We start from the raw sequence: 6,000 nt of genomic DNA, 5'->3' as shown, positions 1-6,000 counted from the left end.
CTCACCAATGAGAGCAACAATTTCAGATTGCATACTCTGCCATCTATGTTGTTATAACCTGTTTATTCAATGTATTTCTTTGACAGCTGCTCACCTTCTTTCCTGGTTTCTTTCCCAGCCCTAACTCCATTCCCCGTGGCCTTGAGGGGCTCCCATTTCTGCTGTTTAATCTCTCCTGCCTTCTCCCGTGTGACAGACTGTGTTTTTGTCCTTGTCTCACTCCCACCTTGCTCACAACTTGTTACATTTCTGATGGTTCCCACACCCCTTCACTGCGTCCCCCAGGTCAGTGGCACGAGTTTTGAATTCTCTTCCTCATGAGATAATCGGAAATCTTTCTGGCTGCAGTTTCCCCCAGATTTTATTTTGAAAAAAAAAGAGGATTTGCGTCAGAGTCAAGTACTTGTGAGCCTTCATCCACAATCCTGAGCACTTAGACATAATATGTGACCCTCCCACAGATGTGCAAGTTTGATGGATTGGCTGTGCTAACATGGCCTGGAGTGTGTAGGTTCGGCGGGTTGGGTTAGCCATGCTAAACGTGGGCTTATGGAGGTAGGGTGGGACAGCAGGTCATTGCAGACTCGATGGACCGAATAGTCTCTTTGTGCGCCTAAGAGACTCTGTAATTCTAACTACTTGTGATTGTTGTCACATTTTCCTAAGTCCAGGTTCATTCAACTCAGGTACACATGCTGCCTTTTGTGTTTCTGTGGGTGCTCACTCAATCCTTTCCTTCTGATTTACATCAGTTTCACACTGTATGTGAGGGTGGGAATGAATGTGTAAATTTAAATATTCCAACCGAAACCCCTCACAAGTCAGGAACTGTTTCTGCTACTAGCATCACTCACAACAGGAAAATAAAGGTTCAGTCACAAATCTGACAGAAACACAGTAGTTATAATCACCAGGAAAGGCTTAACAGCTTAAAACTCTTTTCTTAAGAAAAGAGGAGGCTGAGAGACAACCTGGTACAAGTAGGAAGCTTTGTGTCTGTGTTTTCAGAGGTTTGAGGTTGAAATCATTGGGTTGAAGCATGTTTCATTGCCCCAGGTCATCGAAGGTGTTATCTAAATGTGCATCTTTCTTTCTGCCTATCTGTCTGAGTCAACAATCAGATGGATAGGTCATTGTCTGAGTGTTTTCCCAAATCCCTGATTGAATCTGCCTCCCCCCACAATCTCAGGTGCCAGCTGCCTCACGTCCACCCACATGGGCATGTTGAAGAGCATGTCAGGAGAATGGATTGAAACCGAGAGTTCAATGCCAGAATGAAATAGGAAGAAGGAAATAGACGGGATTTTTGGATCCCAGGGGATACAGACTCCAGGATTAGTCCTTGTGGGCATTCCTGCAGTAACACGAGACAGAATTCCATGATGAGAGTTAAATCCGGGTGGCAGTAGAGGGAACCACTGAGCATGAGCAGGTTTAGTTCAAACACAGGAGGTTTGTTCAGTCAGTAACAGTGTGTTAGACATGGAGGTGAAGTGAGCATTGAGGGGAAATGTTACCACAAGCTGCAGATGGATAACTTTCATTGGAACAGGAGGAAGCCATTCAGCCCTTCAACTGTGCTTTACCATTCAAGAGATCATAGCTGATTTGTGGCCTAAGTTGCAATGTTCAAAACTCTCCAAACTCATCAATAAACTCTTCTGCAACAGACAAGATCAATATACAAAAACGAAACATCTGCAAATGCTGGGAAATCAGGAACAAAAACAGAAATTGCTGGAAAAGAAAAGTCAGCAGATCTGGCAGCATCTGTGGAGAGTGAACCTTTGGGTCCAGTGACGGGTCAGGTGACCACCTGCAGCTGACCATTCTGCCTTTTCTGTAACACTCTCTGGAACAGGTTCTGGTGCGAGGGGAATGACACTGTCAATAACACCTGAGAGAAACAGGAGGACGTGCTCAATCAGAATAAAACCCATTTTGGTCTTTCACTTTTAATTCAACTGTAAAAATTATTCATTATCATTTCAGAAATAAGATAATAGGCCAGAAATCAACTCTTCATGTCATTGGGTCTGAGAGACTGTGTTAATTCTGACCTGGTCCAGCCTATATGTGAATCCAGACCCTGAATAATGGGGTTGACTCTGAACGATCTCCTGGGCAGTTAGAATGGATGACAAATGCTGCCCCAGCAAGTGATGCCATGATCCCATGAACAAACAAAATAAATCCAATCGCTGTGGTTACTTGTGAACTCGCCGGTGTTATTGGAAATGGACGAATGGGAAGGTTTATGGGGTAAAGGGAGAAGAATGCATTCAGTGAGGAGATCCTTTGGAGAGCTGATAAGTCAATCAGCCTCCTTTCGTACAGTAACAATTCAGTAAATATTTCATTCTGAGCCATCTGAGGAAATATCAGAGCAGGGTTTATAAAGAGGTCAGATTGAATGAGTGTCTCGGTGAACACAAGTGAGACACAGGTACAGAGAGGTTTTGGGATGGATTAAATTATATTTTATACATTTGCATAGTCATCAACATTACAGCAGTTAAAATTGGGGGTTATTTATGCATCGAAAGGGAATGCTGGGTAAAGATACCATAGTTAGTGCTTATTTTACTCCAGGCACACCAGCCAGGGAGCACATCCTTCCTGTATCTATCCTCTCGAGCTCTTGAAGATTTTTCTTCCTTTGAAGGGTTTCATGTTTAGATACTCCAGAGAAGACAGCTTCAAGCTCCTCAATCTCTCCTGCCAGTGCAATGCTGCTGTTAGAATTCAACTCACTGGTGCATGTTACTGGCTGCTTCGTGGACTGGAACTGGCAATTGAGACTGAAAGGTTACTGTATAAAATATCTTCAATGGTATTGCCAGACGAGAGTGGTTTTAGGGAAATGACCTTGACTTACGGGCATTGAGTGTCAGAGCACTTCCTGTTGTGGGGCATCCTGGTTAGATTCAATCTATTGCTAACTATTAGAACTGACTTGCACTGGCTCCGTCAAAGTGGTCAGAGCATTATGGCTGTCATCGAAGCTGGTAACAAACTTCCCATGGGTTAAAAATCGTAAATGATAGAGTATATACGAGGTCTGATGGCACTGCTGGAGTATTGATGTTGTTGTTAATCACATTAACTGGGCTGGAGTTGACTGAATTTATATTGTCTCTTTCTGAATCTCAGGATGTCTCTCTGGGCAGTATGTCTCCACAAACAGCAATGCGACAATGAGAAGGGATCATCTGTTTTGATTTAAATTGTGACTGTAGCACTGCTGCTTCACAGGACCAGGTACAAGGTTGGAGTCCAGCCTTGGTCAACGGCCTGTGTGGAGTTTGCACATTCCCCTATGATTGTGTGGGCCCCCTCCAGGTGCTCTGGTTTCCTCCCACAGTTCAAAGATTTGTGGGTTAGGTGGATCAGTTGTGCGAAATTGTCCACAGTGTCCAGGTATGTGCAGACTCGGTGGATCAGCCATGGGAAATGCAGTGTTACAGGGGTGGAGTGCTCCAGGTGGGATGCTCTTTGGATGGTTGGTGAGGTTTGATGGGCCAATGCTCTCCTGCCACACTGTTGGGATTCTATTCTATGATTGAGGATAAAGCAGGGTGTCCTTAGAGAAGGAGCATGTGGTATGTTTCAATGCTCTCGATGCCTTTAGATAGAGGTTGGCATCGCAGGGGATACCGTGCTTTATCTCCACTGCTGCCCCCTCACCCCTAACTCTACTTTGATTTAGTCCCTTCCCATTCTGTCATTTGAAATGGTTTGCTTTGCCCGTAATGGGCTTTGTTTGTAAATATTCAATTGGTTACACGGGTGGTTTACTGCAGGTGATTACATATTAACAAAACCCAAAATGGCGTAATGATGAACGTCGGAAGGTTGCTCAGCTGTGTATGATAACACTTCTGGGTAGGAGAAATGGGGGGGAAAAGTACACTTCACAGCTCACAGAAGGAGAACTGAAAAGCAGTGAAATCAAACCAAAGGTTCAGACAGGGAGGGAATATTTCCCTGGAGTTTGAGTAACTGGAAAGAGATGGTGTCCGGGAATAGACAGGATTTTGTTTTTACAAGGCATTTGAAATTTTTAAAAACTGTTATATTCAGATAGTTTCATTTCTTTTCTTTTAGTTTTATTTATTGTGGAATAAATAGCTACAATATTTTAAAACCAACTTCACAAATGTTAAATAAAATCCATCAAACCATCCCTCACTGAAAACTGATGTGGAGGTGCAATCTCCTGGAGAATCCCTGCCCACTTCTTCCTACCCGGGCTCCAAGGCTATATACATACCTGGGAGATAGCAGCAGGAGGCCATTCGGCCTTTCAATCCTGCTCCACCATTCAAGGGAAAACAGCTAACCATGCAGCTCAATCTCCTGTTCCTGCAGTGTTCCAATCCCCTTTCATGACTTTACCTTGAAAAACTATATCTAAGTCCTCCTTTGGCTTCACCAGCTTTTGTTTCAGTGGCGTTGAGGTGTTACTGCGTGGGTATAGGCAGGGGTATTGTGATGGTGCTGCCTTCTGGAGGATGCACTCAGCGTCCCTCATCATCCTGCAGTAACATCAACTGGGTTTTAGCAACTAGAGATAGAAACCGTTTCCAGGATATGGGCATGACTTGCTCAGCCAGCATTTATTCCCCTAATCTAGTTACCCTTCAGAAGATGGTAGTGAGCTGCTGTCTCGTACCATTCACAGTCCATTTGGCGCAGATAGACCGACAATGCTGGGAGGGAGAGTGTTGCAGGATTTTGGCCGAGTGATTCTCTATCTTTGGTTCTTCAAATGTTGTTTAACTTAATCACAATCTGCACATGATTTTGAGATTTCAGTCTGCAAATCTTCACCATCTCGCACCCTGTATAAAGGTATATGTACAGATTAGAAATTCAGAGCAGACAATTCTAGTTTCTCTGGAATATCTTTTTCCCCCTTTCTTCCCTCAAAGCTGTTACCCTCCAGCCCATTTACTCTCTCCCACCATTCTGACTCTACTACCGTCTAAGGTACACCCTCCCCATTCTCATGGAGTTGTTGATAAACAGATCCATGCCACCCCTTCCAGCCCCTGGTTAGACGCTGCACCCTTTCTGGGTTCACTTGCTTTCCCTTCAGTTGCTGCAAGTCAATAATGTAACAGCAGAATGAAACGAAAGGAAACAGACAGGGAGGTGGCAGATCCTGGATAGTAGAGGAACCTTCAGTCTGGGAGAATGGGTCAGATCCTTCTCTGTTTCTCATTGGTAGATTCCAGTGTTATGACAAGTTGGGGATGGAACTTGGTCCCATGTGGGTGTGCTGACACGTTGACCCTCCAACAGATCAATACTACAAGCAAATACGTTCCTCCTCCAGCCAATCACAGTGTGAAATCCTTTCCACTAGTTACCCCAAAGCACATGCTCCAAAACTTATCCACATTCTGTACTTGTGCACTGCCAGGTTTCCCCACAGATGTGTGGTCCCTGCCTCGGAATTTGGGAGTTGCAGTCCTCATGCAGCCACTGGATCCCTGTCTCTGGAACGTGAATGAAAAGTGTGGGGTGGAAGATGTTGTGTATTGGATCCCCATTCAGACACACGGGACCTGTGGGCTGTCACTGGGATTTACTGAGACATCCGCTTAGACAACCTGATTTCTGATGTAAGGAACATAGATTCAGCCAATTGGGGGTTAGCGAGGTTAATAAGGGGCAGCAGGTTTTAAGCAGAGGTGGTTCAGTGGCTAGCACTGATGTCTCACAGCATCAGAGACCTTCGGCGACTGTGGGGAGCTTACACATTCTCCCCATGTTTGCATGGTTTTGTGCAGTTCTCCAGTTTCCTCACACAGTCCAAAGATGTGCAGGTTAGGTGGATTGCCCATGCTAAATTGCTGACAGTGTCCATGCATATGCCGGTCAGACAATTAGCCATGGGAAATGCAATGTTACAGGGAATGAGTGGGTCTGAACGGGATGCACATCATAGGGTTGGTGTGGACTCGATGGATGAATACCCTGTTTCTGCACTAT

The 6,000-nt window shown here is 44.8% G+C and overlaps 1 long non-coding RNA gene across 4 annotated transcripts in view; it reads right to left on the bottom strand.

Moving 5' to 3' along the window:
* Nucleotides 1–2,411: 2,411 nt before the first annotated feature.
* LOC148135755 (uncharacterized) overlaps nucleotides 2,412–6,000 on the bottom strand; it is a 47,270-nt gene continuing 43,681 nt past the window's right edge. For all 4 annotated transcript variants that reach the window (XR_015754814.1, XR_015754810.1, XR_015754813.1 and 1 more), the window contains one exon: nucleotides 2,412–4,844. This is a non-coding gene — a long non-coding RNA (uncharacterized LOC148135755). The remainder of the gene's footprint in view (nucleotides 4,845–6,000) is intronic.

This window comes from Chiloscyllium plagiosum, unplaced genomic scaffold (assembly GCF_037043375.1).
Source record: "Chiloscyllium plagiosum isolate Xiang-an unplaced genomic scaffold, Cpla_swu_hap1 HiC_scaffold_48, whole genome shotgun sequence".
Taxonomy (NCBI): domain Eukaryota; kingdom Metazoa; phylum Chordata; class Chondrichthyes; order Orectolobiformes; family Hemiscylliidae; genus Chiloscyllium; species Chiloscyllium plagiosum.
Note: the sequence above shows the minus strand (reverse complement) of the source record. Positions and strands in the feature narration are given on the sequence as shown.